We start from the raw sequence: 18712 nt of genomic DNA, 5'->3' as shown, positions 1-18712 counted from the left end.
TGCAAAATTGCACGGACATACATAAAATACATATATAAATTAGTCTTAAAATATGTATAATTATAACACTATATTAGTTCGGATGAACATATTAAGCAAGTGGTTTACAATTTAGGAAAAGGTAATCGCTCCAAAATCAAAGTAAAAGAATTATAATGAACAAATCCAAACAACTTGTAACATTGTTATTAGACCTGGCAAAACTGACCCGATTCGATAAGGCTGACCCGAGACCCGAAGTGATCCGAACTTGCTTAACCCGAAACTCGAACTGACCCGAACTTTGATTGACGTAATGTTGACCCGGCCCGAAAAGACCCGACTCATAACTGAGACGATCCAAAATGACTTGAAGTGACCGAAAATGACCCGAAACGTTGATACTAAATCATATTAATGTTATATACATCAAAATAGAGTTTTATAGTTACAACCGTCCCTAATAAATAGTTAAATTTGCAAAATAACATTTTTTAATCAAGATAGTACTAACTAAAGTACTTTAACCATTAACCCGAAAGCAATCCGACCCAACATGACCCATACCCGAAAGTGACCCGACCCGACCCAAAATGTACGACAAACCCGAATTGACCCGACCCAAACTGACCCGACCCGAATGACCCATTTACCACCTCTAATTGCTATCGCATGTGATGGATCTAGAGCATATAATATGTTCTAATTGTTTCAGTAATCGATAAATTAGTTGTAGTCAAGACATGCTCGCGCCCGTGTCTCGTAAGTCGTATCATGTTTACACTTGTGTCTCACAAATGAGCCACCATGCTTATACTTTGTCTCATAACACGTTGATAATTTGGAATGTTAGCAAATTATACTCATCTGTTGAGGTCATAAATTGCTTCTACAAAAAAAAAAGTCGAAAAGGACATTTGCCAAACAAAACAAAGTCGAAAAGGAGCGAAAAAATGTTTGCAATGGTAAGGGTTCAATGTTATAACCCGTGAGAATGATCTGCGCGCCCAAAAAAAAAATAAAAAAATAAAACAATGATGCCGGCTTGCAAGTGAAAATCACTACTTCAGTACTCCGATTTTGTAAAAATTAAGAAACCATTGATTAATGTTGTGTTTGGGAACAAAGATTGTATAGCTTCTTCAATCTCTCGAAAAAGATAAATATGACCAACAGTATTTCGAATATATACAAAAATAATCTTTTTTTATACTCCCTCCAATTCCATATTTTCTTCCCTTTGTTAGTGGGCACGGATATTAAGGAGGAAAATAAAATAAGAGTAAAATAGTTGGGTGGGGTTTGGTGATAGGAGAGAGATGAATAATTAGGAGTTAAATAAAGAATTGTGGGGCCAAAACATAAAAAAAAAGTAATAAAATATGAGTAAAAGAGTTGGGCGGGGTTTGGTGATAGGAGAGAGAGATGAATAAAATAATAGTAAAAATTTACCAAAATAAGAAATGAGAAGAAAACCTGAATAATCCATTTTAGGAAATAGGGAAGAAAATATAGAATAGGAGGGAGTATTTCTTATTATTAGATAGTGTGCATAAATCTCATGATATGTGCCCAAGGATTCATAGTGAACTTCGACAGGAGCTTCTCTTGAAGCAATAATACGTTGATATAGTCGCCACCGAAGCCACAAAGGACTATCTAAATTGATTCTTTTCTGACAATAAGCTCCAATTGCATCATAGGAATTACAAAAAAAGGGTTCTTCCATATACTTATAATTCTTATCGTCAATTCTTTCATTTACTTAATCGAAAATCAATTATTTTGGTGAAATATCTTAATCACTTATCGTTTGTACATCAGTTACAATAAAAGGTTGTCGTTTTCAACCAAATTACAATGGTAAAGTTCATATAGTGAAACAAATTATTACGCAGTAAATAATTAGCCCTGAAAAAAGATTTGGAATTTTCTTGTTAAAATAAATTAAGAAGAGCAATGAAAGACAAAATGGGTTATTAAAGTAAAGGGAAGAAAACCAAAAGCAAGGTTTGTTTTGTAGGCTTTTAGGATAAATTGTTGTAAATAATTGTGTATTGGATTACTGGGCTTATCTATAGTGGATCATAAAAGTTATACTCAGTATGAGAGTGAAAGTATCAAGCGGTAAAAATCATGTATTGGTTTCTGTTTTATTATTTAATATTGTTCCGGGTGTAATTCCGGAGCAGGATTTGTTACCACGTAAGCTTGTAGAATGATGACCTTGCTTGACTCTTCCTTTCGGCCTCTCCTGAAACAATGAACAAACTGAGGGCTCGGCTTGGTACCGAGCGAACTCACTCCGACGCTCAAGTCAGTAAACTTAAAAGGGATTAAGTTGTGTGTTACTTGGCACAAAGTATCTTGTAGAGAGATAAGGGAGTTTATACCAGATTAGTGTATTGTGAGATGAATTGTGGATTATTTTCGGATCCTTTTCTCAATGAGAGAAGTGGAGTATTTATAGACTTTCACCTTTTGTCACGTAGTGCCAAGTGGCGAAGCGGTGGAAAGATCGTTCTACCCTCGGCCGAGGGACCCATGGCGGGCCGGGTGGCCGAGCCGACTCCATGCCGAGAGGTCTTGGATGTGAGTACGCGGATATGTCTCCCGTCTGGATGGTTTGCCTAGCCGAGACCCAAGTGACAGGCCGACAGGCTGCGTCGGTCTTCGCTGTCTAATACGTTGACTTGCTGTACGTGGATATCTTTGACCTTGCTCAATATGTTGACTCGGTCAGCGGGTGCAGAATATGCCCCATCAAGTATAGATGTGTCTATATTCAAAACATAGCAAACATAATAAACATCACAAATTGTTTAATAGGACGGTCTTTTAACATAAGACTAGTCCATTATAAGAAAAAAAGCCCAAATCATACCAAAAACTAACACATAACTACCAGGAAAATAAAAGAAGCCTTAACTAGCTCATGCCTTCACTCATCGCATCTCCCTTTCTGTCTTCCACAAGTATCAACCAGGCAACCATTAAAAGCCATCGATGGCCCTATACTCTAACCTCTTAGATTTACCGACTACAATAATCCTCAAATATTTATCTCACGCTGATGAATTTGTTAATCAAACATTTGGTTTTCAAACTTAAGTTGCTAGTTATTAATTTAAAAACCATATATGCTTGAACTAAGCAATATTCTAAACTTGAAGTTTTCAAGCTAAGATGGTGAGTTTTAAAATTAAGTTTTTTAGAAGTTTAATTATGCATATAGTCAGTTAAAAGTGTGAGTTAATTGTGTAATTATGTAAATATTTCAACTTAATTTGAAACCCATAGTTTTCAACTTTAAATTGGAAGTTTTCAATATAAAACATAAATATTTAACTTAAAACAATTAGTTAAAATTTAGAAGTATTGAGTTTTAGTTTTAAAATCCGAAACTTTGAAATCAAGTTTGAAACCTGGGTAGTTGGCAATCTTGGACATCAATCTTCATCTTTAGTTTTAATAAAAATGGTGAGAGGAAAGTGTAATACCCCGTAATTTAATAAAAATTTATGAGAATAATTTATGTAATTTAAATAAATAATTAATGGCATTTCTAATAATAAGTTGTGAATAAGACGTTAATTAAATAATTAAATAAGTAAGCAGGTCGAAATTGGGCTTAGCTAATAATAAGGCATTGGGCCGTGTTCTATAATTGTATGGATAGATTTTAATTGCTTAGTACGAGTAGTAGTCGGGAATTAATAATAATATATTATGAAAATAATAATATGTGAAGGTGATAATAATTATAATATTAATTATCCTAATAATATTGGTGATATAATAGAATTAGTAAAGGAAGTATGTATTAATCTTACTTGTGGAAAGACCAATATAATAATATGTAATAATAATAATAATAATAATAATAATAATAATAATAATAAAATTTATAATGGTAATAATAATTGTATAATAGTAATAAGGTAATAGTAATAGTTTCCTAATTGGTATCTCATACACCCAAACATAGACTATAAATACGTAATAAATCTGAAAATAATTCATAAAAGAAGAAGGAAGAGATCTAAAAGAAAGAAGAAAAGAATTAAGGAAGAGAAAAGCAAAGGAATTAATTTTATTATCGGTTCAAGGTAATTCTTTAAGACCGTCTTATGTATATACTTTGCGATATTATAACTTGTTATCTAGATCACCATAGATCAGGCCGTAAGTATCGTTGTGACCGTGGATGACCAAGAATCACCGTTGACCTTATTTGACCACTGTTGACTGACGGGAGAGGGCGGTTTCAGGCGGGTTTTCGAGGGTGGTTGAAGAGGGTATACAATATATGGTTATACGGATTTTGACCAACGAAACTCGTCTAAATGGACCTGGGCTAGGATGGGTTGATACCAGGGGTGATAGTCGACCACTTTGTGGTGGCCTTTGGTGGTTGTTTCTGGTGTTTTGCGCGGTGGTTGCCGGAATTACGAGTTCAGGCAATGGTGTTGTTTAGCGGTTTTATACCTTTTTTGAGACTTTCTTGGCTTGAACCTGAGTTGGTTGGGTTCGTGGGGGGTTAGTCGGTTCCATAGGTGGCAGTGGGATGGTCTGGGATGGTGGTTGGTGATGGTGGTGGTCAGAAGACCGTAAAACAGGGGATTTGGACTGGGTCGTTTTGTCGTGTCAGGTCGTGGGACTTTCTGGGTAGCGGTGGTAGGTGGTGCTTCCACCGTGGGCAAGGGAGACCACGGTGGTGGCCACGGCTATCATGGTGGTGTTGGTGGTAGGCGTGTTGGATGTGTTTGAGTTGTGTGTGTCGGGTTTTCGGGGATGGTCTAGGGCGTGTATGTGCGGGTTGCAGGGGGTGTGTTAACAGGTGCTAGGAGGCTGTCGGGATTTGCCATGGTGCAGGCTAGGGCATGGCTGGTTTGGGTGGTATTTACGGTGGCTATAGGTGTCATGATAGGTGGGTGTTGGTGAGGGGTTGGACACGGTTTTGCCGTAAAGTGTGAGGAGGGAGTTGTGTTTGTCTTCACGTATTGTCACGGGTAAATAGATGTGAGTGCCTAATTCTATTTGTTTATTGAGACGGGTTTTTATGTAATGCTAATTCATACGGAATTAATTAATTAAATTATAATTTGAATAATTAATAAAGTAATTAGTTTGGGTGATTGTGTCGTGTTGCAGTCGGGTTTTGTAATTGAAGCGGGTTTGAACATAGTAATAGTAAATAAAGAATTAAATTGAATAAATAATAATTAAAGTGTGATAATAAATAATTGAATTGAATTATAATATTTTGATTAGGTGACGGTTGTGAAGAATTATAATCGGATCGGATTTGCTTTATTTATTGGATTGCTTGAACTGCTTAATTGGAATTGCTTATCCGGTAGGGATAAATCCTACTCAACTTTTACTCGATAATGTTTGTTGGATGATTTATATTAAAGTGAATTGATCATATGAGAATTGTGTTGGTTGATATCATTGAAATTGTTGGAAGGAAGAATTATATTGTATATGTTGGTTGGATTAGTTATGATGGAGTTACTGTTATTGCATTGATTATTCAGTTTAATACTGATAGACATCCCTTCGTGGTGATGTAGATTATTATTGAGGTTATATTGACAGACGTCATGGTAAGAGCCTTCGGGTGACGTATTTCAGATTTATTATGGCAGACGATTTTAAATCGTGATTACTCGAGGCAGGCCCCAGATTGGTCTGCAGGCCATCTGGTGGATATTCAATCAACTATATGTTGAGGCAGACATTACCTTTTGGTAATGTAGTGTGTGTTTACTCACCTTCGGGTTGAGGCTGCCCCGGCCAGGGATTGGCGGGATGATTAGTGTAACGAGTAAGTAAAGGAAAGGAGCACGTTGTCAGGGGTTGTGCAATGAAAAAGTGATAGGTTTTATCGCGTACCTATGCAAAGATAATTTCCCTAGACACAATTTAATGTAGTAATAGGGGTCGAACACAAGGAAACGGGAATTACGTCGTGAATTGCTATGGGTAGATTTTTATCAAGGTCGATTACGATTTGGGTTTGATTTGTTTGGTTGATGATTAATAAAAATGCAATGTAAATAATATGATAAAAGGTAGTCTAAAGGGGTCGGGTCACTCATGCAAAGGTAAACATAATAACATGATAAACTTGATAGTAATAATCTTGTCAATTGCTTAGGCTTAAGACACCCACCTTACGGCATTAGTGTCAACCATAGACCGGGTCCTAGAGAAACTCTCGTCCATGACTAGGTCGTCCTACCACACATGCTTAGTCTAATTCAATTCCGTGCCTCTCGACTTTAGAACGAATGAACAAATATAATTTACGACTACGGCCGATAATCAAATATTAAGCGTAACAAAACAAGCATGTGATGGAAACAATTGATCAATATTATTAGGAACTTTATTTAATCATATTATATGTTTGATTTTGCATCGCTTCCCTAGCCTTTAGACTAGAGAATTTAGCTACTCATACTAAGATGTAAAATGTAAACTAAATTGCAAGGAATGTTGAACATGGTTATATGAATTATATTAGTTAGGTGATATAACATACGAAAAGAACAAAGCTAAAGTAAATATGAAATACTTGATTATAATAACTATGTGATAACTAAAGCAATGATGTAAATTGTAAGCTTGTAATAAGAAATACCTTAAGAAGGAAGACTTGTATGGAAGAACAAATAACCAAAAAACCAAAGGATTGAATAACAAATGCTTGAGAATCTCTTGAAATACAAATTATTGAAAGATTAACTAAGGAATACTTAAACAACTTAAACTTGGAATGAAAACTAATGAGAGAAAACTTATAATGCTTGAGGCTTAATGTAGTAAACTTGGATGTAAAATGGGATGCCTAAAACCTAGGAATACCTCTCCTATAGGAGGAGAAAAACGTAAGAACCAACGAGCATGCAACCCCGATTGGGGTCGTGTGCTCCTCGGTTAATTCTCTTAATTCTCCTCTTAATTGCAAAGGGTATCCAATGTTGGTGATTAATTGTGCGATTAATCACCCGGTTAATGCTCTAAATTCCTAGCATCCTAAGCTCTCTTGGCATCCAATGCTTGCACCTTGATATGGACCTTCATTTTGGGCTTGACTTTACATTTGGCTTCATTTGTAATTCCTTACTTCAATCCACTAATCTTCATGCAAAACCCAAGAAATCTTCACACACTTAGTCCAATATTTGGCCTTGTTTAGGTTAATGAACTTGGTGTACAAAATCATAGGAAAAAGCCTCTAAATGCTTAGATTCCTACAAAACCGTAACAAACACAACGATACACCTAGAACACAAAATTAGCTCAAAAATATACTAATTAAAGTATGATAATCAATAGAAACTTAGTTAAAATGAGGGGTAAAAGTATATATAAAATGAACATATCAAACTCCCCTAAGCTAAACCCTTGCTTGTCCTCAAGCAAGAAACCAAATCCCATCAATTGCTATATCCTAAACAAGCTAAGCATAACGATTTAAAAACCCGAAACAACATGGGCAAGGAATAAAGCAAGACATGGATGAGATTTACACGACGGCGTAGCATAGAAAACTTTGAATGAACCTTTAACCTCTTGCATGATCTTTTGACTTATGGACTCTCACGGGACACTCAAACTCTTTTATATGTGAAAGGACAATTTTTGTGAGTGAACACTCAACTATCCTCAACTTATAATAATGTGCTCGCAATCTAATATGGTAAACATGTCAAAACTAGCAAGCAAAGATAATCACATGTAAGCATGATAAAGAAGCCAAATGGGTAGGAAGAAGGCGAATAAACATGGGTAAGAAGGGGAAACAAAAGAATTATGGTAATGTGGAGCTAAGTCAAGCTAGCAACTACCAAAATGTAAGGATGCTCAATCCCAATTCTAACCCAATTTTGCAATTCAAACCATAAGAAATTTCTCCAAAATATGATGAATAATGCTTGAGAATTTCTCAATTCTTTTCTTCTTCTTCTTCTTCTTCTTCTTCTTCTTCTTCTTCTTCTTCTTCTTCTTCTTCTTCTTCTTCTTCTTCTTTCTTCTTCTTCTTCTTCTTCTTCTCTTTCTTTTCTTTTTCAATGCATACTTTTTTTTTCATGCTTTTTATCATTCATTCGTTTTTTCTTTCTTCATTTTTTTCATTTTCTTTCATTTTCCAATTTTTCCATCTCTTCTTTTTTTTCTCTCTTTTTTTTTTTGAGCATTAAGACCAAGCTCACATGACTTCAAACAACCAAATATATCCCAATGAGCACCCAAACACTATCCAACTAAGCTACTAGCTCAATAAGGGTAGGCAATTTCAATGATGTAGCTAAGGATAAATTTTGTGAAGAGGTCAAAAAGGTTAAAATATCATGTGAATGACTCCAAAATGCTAAAATAAATGAATGCATGCTTACCAAGAAATGACATGAAGACCATACTTGTGCGTTTTGATGTAACACACATTATAAGGAGACACCTACACTCACCTAAGTGAGACCAAATAAAGATGAAATGGCCTTAAAGAAGGTTCTACCTTATCAATTTTGTAGCTTGCCAAAAGTCAAGATCAAGCCTATTCGGTTCATTCTCCATCTCCCACCTACTATGTCAAGACATCCCCATGTAGCTAATATCCCATCATTAAAGAATAAATCATTAGCAACAAGCTATTGTTAGGATAAGCAAAGAGGAGAGTAGGCAACAACCAAGCACAAAGCAAAAATTTCTCTCAAAAAATTTCAGATTTTCTACACTACATGCAAACTACACTATATGCAAATGCAATCTCCCCCCAAGCTAAACATCACATTGTCCTCAATGTGCCAACTATCCAAATCACCCAATCAAACCATAAAAATGGCTCAAAGCACAAAACAAGAAGGACTAGAGGTTATGTTTAATGGGTTGCAAGATCTAAACTAATATGCAAAGCAATTAAAAACTTACTCAACTTGCTAGCCCCCCCCCCCCCCAAGCTAGCATGAATTCGGGGGATTTCTTCATTGATCAACTAAGAAAAGGGCCAAAAATTGAACCCCTTCCATCCTTTCTTCTTCTTCTTTCCACTACCACTTGATTCTCCTTGTTGGCCACTTCCACTTGAGTCATCCCCTTGAAGAGGAGTGACATACTCACCAATATCTTGGCCACTACCAAGACTATCACCATAACTACTAATCCCACCATAGCCACCATATCCTCCATAGCCACCATATCCTCCTTGCAATACCTCAACCCCATAATCCGAACCACAGTCCGGGCCGGGTTCATAGTGAGCAAATGTACCTGCATCATGGTGAGGAGCGGGAGGGGGAATAGGAGATGGAGGAGGAAATCCACCCGGAGGATAAGTATAGAATGAAGGGTGTGGCCCCTCGGGTTGGATAACTCCTTGCCTAGCAAAATGATCATAAATAGGATGTAATGCAAGCCGTTGGTCATCACGAATTTGATTAACACCTAAGTTCATTTCTCGCATCATGTTCATCATTTCTATGCTAGATGGTGACTCAAGGCTACAGGTGGAGTGACGTGCTTGGGAGGATGAACCTCCCACACGTCTCTCAACGGTGGTAGTTGACTCACCTCTAAGGGCTAAATGGTAGGTCGGTCTAATAAAGGGGTCACTTCCACGACGAGGCTTAGTATGAACCAAAGCCTTTATTTCTTTCTTTTCCTCGGGTAGACGAATGGAGTCTTGCCTACCTATCTTCCAAATCATGTTGGGATGAGCATCTTTAAACCAATTACAAGAAAGAAAGTATTCATAATCAAGACCAACCCCCTTAGCCCTAGACTCAAGTAAAGGTCTCAAACCGGTAGTCTCTTGGTTAAACCTACACAAATGGTGATCAATTTTGGTGACCAAACCACCTAAGACAATGCAACTATTCTTGGTGTTAGTTTGTTTGGTCAAGTGGACCGCAAAGTGGTAGGGGATATTGATTCCCCACTTCTCATCACCATTAACATTCAAGAAAGCACCCAAGATTTCTAACTCAATCTTCCTCACCGGAGGTTCATTTCTACCAAAAAAAGTCCATCCCATAAACCTTTGCCAAATCCTTATGTCGGGATAATGAATAAATTGATGAGGTGTATGATCAAAACCCGGAAAAGTCAAGTGAGAAATGGCATCCCAAGTTAAAACGGGGTTATAATCATCGGGTGATTTGGTCGGAAAGTCTTTGCTAGGCAAATCAAAGATAGCGGCGAAATCCGCTAAGTCCATCTTATGATTTTCATTAAATAAGCGAAAGGTAACAAAAAGAATGAAACCGGGTTTCCTAGACCTATGAAACTCGAAAGAGCTTAAGAACTCAAGTGTGAGTTCGGGGAAGGTCTTATAATTCATGGTATAACAAGATTTCATGCCAAGATTTTTAAACAAAGCTTTAACATTTTTCTCTATTCCAATGTTGTTTAAAGATGCTTGGTTGATGAATTTTGTTGGTTCCATACCTTTGCTTTTCAAAATAAACCAATTGTTGTATTGAGCTAGTGAATTGAAGATCACATTCGGATATTCCGGGTCATGCCATTGTGGAACTTCCTACATTTGGACATCCGCCGCTGCATTTGAAGGCTCCGCCTCACCTCTCCTTCTCTTAGAAGCACCTTGTGAAGGAGCTTTTCTTGGTGCCATATTTCTGAAATTTTAAGACAAAATTCATCTTAAGGCAAACCAAAATCCATCCCAATAGGCATAATAGTATGAATTAGTGAACTAATCCACACTACAAACATGTAATAAACAATCTACAACCAATTTCTAGTACCAAAAAGCACAAAATCGAATTCCCCCAAATTGATTTAGGGTTTGCATAATCCAATTAATTGATTGCAATAGATGAATTTAAAGAGAAAAGAGAAGAGATCTTACCAAGTTGATGTTAATGGATGAATAAAGCTTGTAAATCAATGAAGAACTTGAAGTTTCCTTGTGATTTTAGGTAGAAAAGTGAAGAAAAATGATGGAGAATGGGAAGAAAGAGTACCGTCGGGTGTGAAGAGAATGATAGAAAAGCTTTTTTTTTTTTTACTTACCCGTCAAATAACGCAGCCCAGCTACAGAACCACGACCCCGATCGGGGCCACCAACCCCGATCGGGGTTGACTGCCAATCCGCTTTTTGACTTCCTCGCTTATGGACGTGAATTGTTTTCTCGTTTTTCAAAAACCACGTCCCTGAACGGGGTTTTTGCATGGGGCTGCGTGTCAAGTGTACTCCAATTCCTCCTCTCTTCATTTTCACCTAGAAATCACAAAATAAATAACGTTAAGTTGAGTATTTTTATTACTAATCTACGAAAAACAATTAATTGCAGAAAATTAAAAATGAAAATAAACAAAAGCAATAAAAAGCTTGGGTTGCCTCCCAAGAAGCGCTGGTTTAACGTCCCGCACGACGAAAAAGCTTGAGTCGGTTTAAGCTTTCTTTGGTAGAGGTTGAACGGTCATTTCCTCTATCACACCAACGATCACATTCTCATGGTAGAGCTTCAAACGATGACCGTTTGCCTTGAATTTTTCGCCCTTGGTGGTCATTACTTCAACGGAACCGAACTTGTTGACATTTGTGACGGTATATGGACCGGACCACCGTGATCGTAAATTTCCCGGAAATAGCTTGTATCGGGAATCGAATAGCAAGACCTTATCACCAATTTGAAATTCTTTGTTCAAGATCTTCTTATCATGCCATCTCTTTGTTCTCTCCTTGTAGAGACGGGAGCTCTCATAAGCTTGCAAGCGGAATTCATCGAGCTCATTGAGTTGCAACAACCGCTTCTCTCCACTCAATTTCGGGTCCATGTTAAGCTCCTTAATTGCCCAAAAATCCTTTTGTTCCATCTCAACGGGAAGATGGCACGCCTTTCCATAGACCAACCTATACGGTGAGGTACCAATAGGTGTCTTAAACGCGGTACGGTAGGCCCATAAGGTATCATCGAGCTTCATACTCCAATCCTTTCATGATTTGGCAACAACTTTCTCACGTATTGACTTGATCTCACGGTTGGAAACCTCCACTTGGCCACTAGTTTGTGGATGATAAGCCAAGCCTCTTCTATGATAGACTCCATATTTTTCCAACAAAGCATCAAGTTGTTTCTCACCGAAGTGAGTACCACGATCACTAATGATTGCTCTTGGAACACCAAACCTCGGGAATATGATCTTCTTGAACAATTTAATCACGTTGCGAGCATCATTGGTAGGAGTAGCAATGGCCTCTACCCATTTAGAGACATAATCAACGGCAACCAAAATATACCGATTCCCTTTTGAGGAAGGAAACAGTCCTTGATAATCTATGCCCCAAACATCGAACACATCTACTTCCAAGATTCCATTGAGAGGCATCTCGTGTCTTCTTGATATGGAACCCGTCCTTTGGCAAGCATCACAAGCCATCACGAAATTTTTGGCATCTTGGAACATGGTTGGCCAATAGAAGCCGGATTGCAACACCTTAGCAACGGTCTTGGATGGTCCATGATGACCACCATAAGGAGAAGAATGTCATCCTTCTAGCACACCTTTCACATCCCATTGTGGGATACATCTCCGGAATAGCCCATCGGAGCAATGTTTGAACAAATGTGGATCATCCCATAAGAAGAACTTGGCATCATGTAAGAACTTCTTCCTTTGTTGATATGAAAGGTTGGGTGGCAATTCTCTTCCAACTAGGTAGTTGGCTATGTCGGCATACCAAGGAGTATTGGCTTCCAACATCATTAGAATATCGTCGGCGACCGAATCATCAATAGGTAACTCAATACCTCCATCCTTGAACTTCAAACGGGATAAGTGATCGGCAACAACATTTTCGGCCCCCTTCTTGTCTTTAATCTCAAGATCAAATTCTTGCAAGAGCAAGATCCATCTTATCAACCTTGGCTTAGCTTCTTGTTTGGCTAGGAGATGCTTCAATGTGGCATGATCGGTATGAACAATGACTTTGGAACCAATCAAGTAAGAGCGGAATTTGTCTAAGGCATAGACAATGGCAAGTAGCTCTTTCTCCATCATGGCATAATTGATTTGAGCCGCATCCAAGGTTTTGCTAGCGTAGTAGATAGCATGGAGAACCTTGTCCTTTCTTTGTCCTAGCACGGCACCTACCGCATAGTCACTTGCATCACACATGATCTCGAATGGCAAGTTCCAATCCGATGATTGGATGATAGGTGCGGAAATCAAAGCCTTCTTGATCCTATTGAAAGACTCAAGACAATCGTTAGTAAACACAAAGGGAGCATCTTTTAAAAGAAGCTCCGTAAGGGGTTTGGCAATCTTAGAAAAATCTTTAATAAAACGGCGGTAGAAACCCGCATGGCCTAGGAAACTCCTTACACTCTTCAGATTTACCGGTGGGGGTAGTTGCTCAATAACTTGGACCTTAGCACGATCCACTTCAATTCCTCTTTCCGAAACAATATGACCAAGTACCACTCCTTCATTTACCATGAAGTGGCACTTTTCCCAATTCAACACCAAATCAACTTCTTCACAACGCTTCAAAACTTTGGACAAGTTAGTCAAACAAGCATCAAAAGAAGAACCATAGACACTAAAATCATCCATAAACACCTCCATAATAGACTCAATGTAGTCGAAAAAGATGCTTATCATGCAACGTTGGAAAGTGGCGGGAGCATTACAAAGACCAAAAGGCATTCTACGGTAGGCAAATGTACCATAGGGACATGTAAACGTGGTCTTCTCTTGGTCATCCGGGTGAATGGGTATTTGAAAGAACCCGGAATAACCATCTAGGTAGCAAAAGTATTTGTGACATGCCAACCTTTCCAACATTTGGTCAATAAAAGGTAATGGTTAGTGGTCTTTCTTGGTGGCTAGATTTAGCCTCCTATAGTCAATGCACATTCTCCAACCCGTCACAATTCTAGTTGGAATTAACTCATTTTTATCATTTTTGACTACGGTGGTTCCTCCTTTCTTAGGAACCACTTGGACCGGACTCACCCATTTAGAATCGGAAATCGCATAGATAATTCCCACATCTAACAATTTAAGCACTTCCTTTTTGACCACTTCTTGCATGTTAGGATTTAGTCGTCTTTGACCTTGGACACATGGTTTATGATCTTCCTCAAGATTGATTCGGTGCATGCAAAATTCGGGAGTTATGCCTTTTAAATCGTCAAGTTTATAACCAATGGCTTTCTTGTGAGACCTCAAGACATGAAGCAATTTAGCCAATTGACTCTCATCTAATTTAGCACTAACGATTACCGGACACATCCCCTCATTATCAAGAAAAGCATACCTCAAATTGGAAGGAAGGGGCTTAAGCTCGGGTTTTTGTACCTCAACATCTTGGGGTGTAGCAACCAAGCCTATAAAGTGTGAGCTCTCCTCCAATGATAGCTCCTCTCCATCCAATTCTTGCTCCAAAGCATCAATCTCTTCATTTCCAATCTCATCATCACCTGCAAATGATTCTAAAAGTAAGAGTGCCTCCAAGGGATCTTTAGACAAAGATCGAGGTGTAGAGTCTTCTATAACAACGTCAACAACATCCAAAATGTCAATAGAATAACAAGACTCTTCTATCATAGGACTGTTCATGGCACTATTCAAATTATATGTGATCTTATCGTCACCCACTTCCAATGTAATTTTACCGTTCCTGACATCAATCAATGCACCCGCGGTGTGTAAAAATGGTCTTCCCAAAATGATTGGGATTTGGGCATCTTCGGCCATGTCAAGAACAATAAAATCAACCGGAATGAAAAACTTACCAACCTTAACGGGAACATCCTCCAAAACTCCCAAAGGGCGTTTTATAGAATGGTCCGCCATTTGCAATGTGACACTAGTGCATTTTAAGACTCCCATATTAAGCTTAGCACAAATAGAGTAAGGTATGACACTCACACTAGCACCTAAATCGCATAAAGCTTTATCAATTTGGTAGGTGCCAATTGTGCATGGAATAGAAAAGCTACCAGGATCTTTTAACTTAGGAGGGGACTTGTTTTGCAAAAGAGCACTCACCTCGGCGGTGAGAGCTATAGTTTCAACCTCATCAAAAGTCCTCTTCTTAGTTAAAATGTCTTTCATGAACTTAGTGCAAGATGGGATTTGAGAGATTAATTCAGTAAAAGGAACGGTTACCTGAAAATTCTTCACAACTTCCATGAACTTACAGAATTGAGAATTCTTTTGATGCTTTGCCAACCTATGAGGAAATGGCACTTTGACTTTTTCCGGAATCTTTTCTTCAACATCTTTCTTTGGAGGAGCATCCTCCACTTCCTTGACTTTCTCAACAATAACAAGTGGGTCATCCACTTTCTTGGGAATTTCTTCAATTTCCTTATCATTTGGAGAGACCTCCAACTCAACAAGTACCTCCTCATCATCTTTGGGCATGGATGGCCCATCATATTTCGTACCACTTCTTAAGGAGATAGCATTAAGGGTAGCATGAGGTTGCTCACCTTGAGGGGGTAGTTGACCCGATTTCCTTGAAGAGCTAGATGAGGCCAATTGAGCCATTTATTGCTCCAACATTTTGATTGCGGCATTTTGAGCTTGCTCATTCTTTTGGATTTGAGCCAACAATTCCTTTTGCATACGGATTATCAAGCCCTCAAGCTTACCTCCCTCTTGGTTATTTTGTTGGGCATTTTGTTGTGGAGGTTGAGTTTGTTGAAAATTGTTTTGTGGGGGCCTTTGTTGATTTTGATACCCCGATGGAGGGATATATTTTTGTTGTTGAGGGACATAGGCATTGACTTGTGGTGGGGATTGTGGTTGAGGATTTAGCACATTGTTGCTTCTATAAGACATATTCGGGTGGAATTTTGAGTTTGGATTATACGTGTTTGAGAATGTACCCGGTGGATAAGCATTTTGTGCATTTTGTCTTAAAGCTAAAAAGGCATTTACCTCTTCAATGGGAGCTTGGCAATGAGCGGCATAATGACTCGCACCTCCGCAATCTTGACACACAACAATTTGGCTTGTTGAGGACATGACATTGACTTGTTGAATGGAATCTCTAGCATCCCTCTCCGCCAATGGTTGTTGGAGCAAAGCAATTTGAGATAGCAAAACAGAGTTGTTAGAGGATTCTTCTTTACCTTTAGATGGCACAACTCGGGAATTGACATATTGGGCATCATGGATCGCCATGGATTCGATCGTGGAATGAGCAAGATCGGTGTCAATTTGATCAAACCGCCCATTGTTGGCGGAATCAAGAATCCTTCGGGACTCGGCACAACATCCATTGTAGAATGTTATTGCTAGAAACCAATCATCTAGCCCATGATGTGGGCATTGCCTTTGAAGCTCTTTGTACCTCTCCCAAGCTTCATATAAGCTCTCAAGAGCTTGTTGACGGAATCCGGTGATTTGGCTCCTCAAAGTTTGAGTTTTCTCCGGTGGAAAAAACTTTTGGTAAAAAGCAAGAGCCAATGTCTCCCAATTGGTGATTCCCAAGGTGGTGCGGTCAAGGCTATTGATCCAAAACTTGGCCTTGTCCTTCAAAGAGAAAGGGAAAAGTATTTCCCTTATTTGGGCTTGGGTGACGCCCGTTTGACGGATCATGGAGCAATAGTCACAAAAGTTTTGCAGATGCAAATTGGGATTCTCCAAAGGACTTCCCCCAAATTGCTTCCTCTCCACAAGGCTAATGATAGCCGGTTTAATCTCGAAGTCCGGCGCGGTGATTTGAGTGGTTATGATTCCGGCCGGAAGCTTAGCCGCGGTGGGCTTTGAGTGATCGGAAAGTCTCACCATCTTTTTGGTAGTAGATGGTGGTGGTGGTGGAGTTGATGAACAAGAAACCTCCTCCTCTTCAAGAACCTCTAGATCGTCTAAGTAAGACTTTTAGCACTTTCAACTTGTATGGGAGAAGTGGCTTCTTTCACTTCCCTCCAAAAACGTCGTCTTCTCCTAAATGTTATCTCGGGATCGGAATCCGGTGAAAGCAATTCTCCACTACGAGAGGACCTGGGCATAAGACAACAATTTTTAGAGAAGTGATAAGTAACGGTCTTAAGGAACAAGTGTTCCCCAAGACAAAGGAAAACAAGATAAAAATCAACAATTCAAAAAGCAATAAAACCGTTTCCCCGGCCACGACGCCAAAATTTGATAGGTTTTATCGCGTACCTATACAAAGATAATTTCCCTAGACACAATTTAATGTAGTAATAGGGGTCGAACACAAGGAAACGGGAATTACGTCGTGAATTGCTATGGGTAGATTTTTATCAAGGTCGATTACGATTTGGGTTTGATTTGTTTGGTTGATGATTAATAAAAATGCAATGTAAATAATATGATAAAAGGTAGTCTAAAGGAGTCGGGTCACTCATGCAAAAGTAAACATAATAACATGATAAACTTGATAGTAATAATCTTGTCAATTGCTTAGGCTTAAAGACACCCACCTTACGGCATTAGTGTCAACCATAGACCGGGTCCTAGAGAAACTCTCGTCCATGACTAGGTCGTCCTATCACACATGCTTAGTCTAATTCAATTCCGTGCCTCTCGACTTTAGAACGAATGAACAAATATAATCTGCGACTATGGCCGATAATCAAAGATTAAGCGTAACAAAACAAGCATGTAATGGAAACAATTGATCAATATTATTAGGAACTTTATTTAATAATATTATATGTTTGATTTTGCATCGCTCCCCTAGCCTTTAGACTAGAGAATTTAGCTACTCATACTAAGATGTAAAATGTAAACTAAATTGCAAGGAATGTTGAACATGGTTATATGAATTATATTAGTTAGGTGATATAACATACGAAAAGAACAAAGCTAAAGTAAATATGAAATACTTGATTATAATAACTATGTGATAACTAAAGCAATGATGTAAATTGTAAACTTGTAATAAGAAATACCTTAATAAAGAAGACTTGTATGGAAGAACAAATAACCAAAAAACCAAAGGATTGAATAACAAATGCTTGAGAATCTCTTGAAATACAAATTGTTGAAAGATTAACTAAGGAATGGTTAAACAACTTAAACTTGGAATGAAAACTAATGAGAGAAAACTTATAATGCTTGAGGCTTAATGTAGTAAACTTGGACGTAAAATGGGATGCCTAAAACCTAGGAATACCTCTTCTATTTATAGGAGAGGAGGATAAAAACGTAAGAACCAACGAGCATGCAACCCCGATCGGGGTCGTGTTCTCCTCGGTTAATTCTCTTAATTCCCCTCTTAATTGCAAAGGGTATCCAATGTTGGTGATTAATTGTGCGATTAATCACCCGGTTAATGCTCTAAATTCCTAGCATCCTAAGCTCTCTTGGCATCCAATGCTTGCACCTTGATATGGACCTTTATTTTGGGCTTGACTTTGCATTTGGCTTCATTTGTAATTCCTTACTTCAATCCACTAATCTTCATGCAAAACCCAAGAAATCTTCACACACTTAGTCCAATATTTGACCTTGTTTAGCTTAATGAACTTGGTGTACAAAATCATAGGAAAAAGCCTCTAAATGCTTAGATTCCTACAAAACCGTAACAAACACAACGATACACCTAGAAAACAAAATTAGCTCAAAAATATACTAATTAAAGTATGATAATCAATAGAAACCGAGCTAAAATGAGGGGTAAAAGTATATATAAAATGAACATATCAAAAAGGAAATTAGATTATTTATCGTATGTTTTTGTTGTTAGTATTTATTCCTACTCAACCTCGTGGTTGAC

The 18712-nt window shown here is 38.1% G+C and overlaps 1 non-coding gene across 1 annotated transcript; it reads left to right on the top strand.

The window, feature by feature from the left end:
* Positions 1-16279: 16279 nt before the first annotated feature.
* LOC141634986 (small nucleolar RNA R71) lies at positions 16280-16386 on the top strand. Its single transcript, XR_012539699.1, has one exon. It is a non-coding gene; the product is annotated as a small nucleolar RNA R71 (small nucleolar RNA).
* Positions 16387-18712: the final 2326 nt, after the last annotated feature.

The sequence above is a fragment of the Silene latifolia genome, chromosome Y (genome assembly GCF_048544455.1).
Source record: "Silene latifolia isolate original U9 population chromosome Y, ASM4854445v1, whole genome shotgun sequence".
Lineage (NCBI taxonomy): Eukaryota > Viridiplantae > Streptophyta > Magnoliopsida > Caryophyllales > Caryophyllaceae > Silene > Silene latifolia.
Note: the sequence above shows the minus strand (reverse complement) of the source record. Positions and strands in the feature narration are given on the sequence as shown.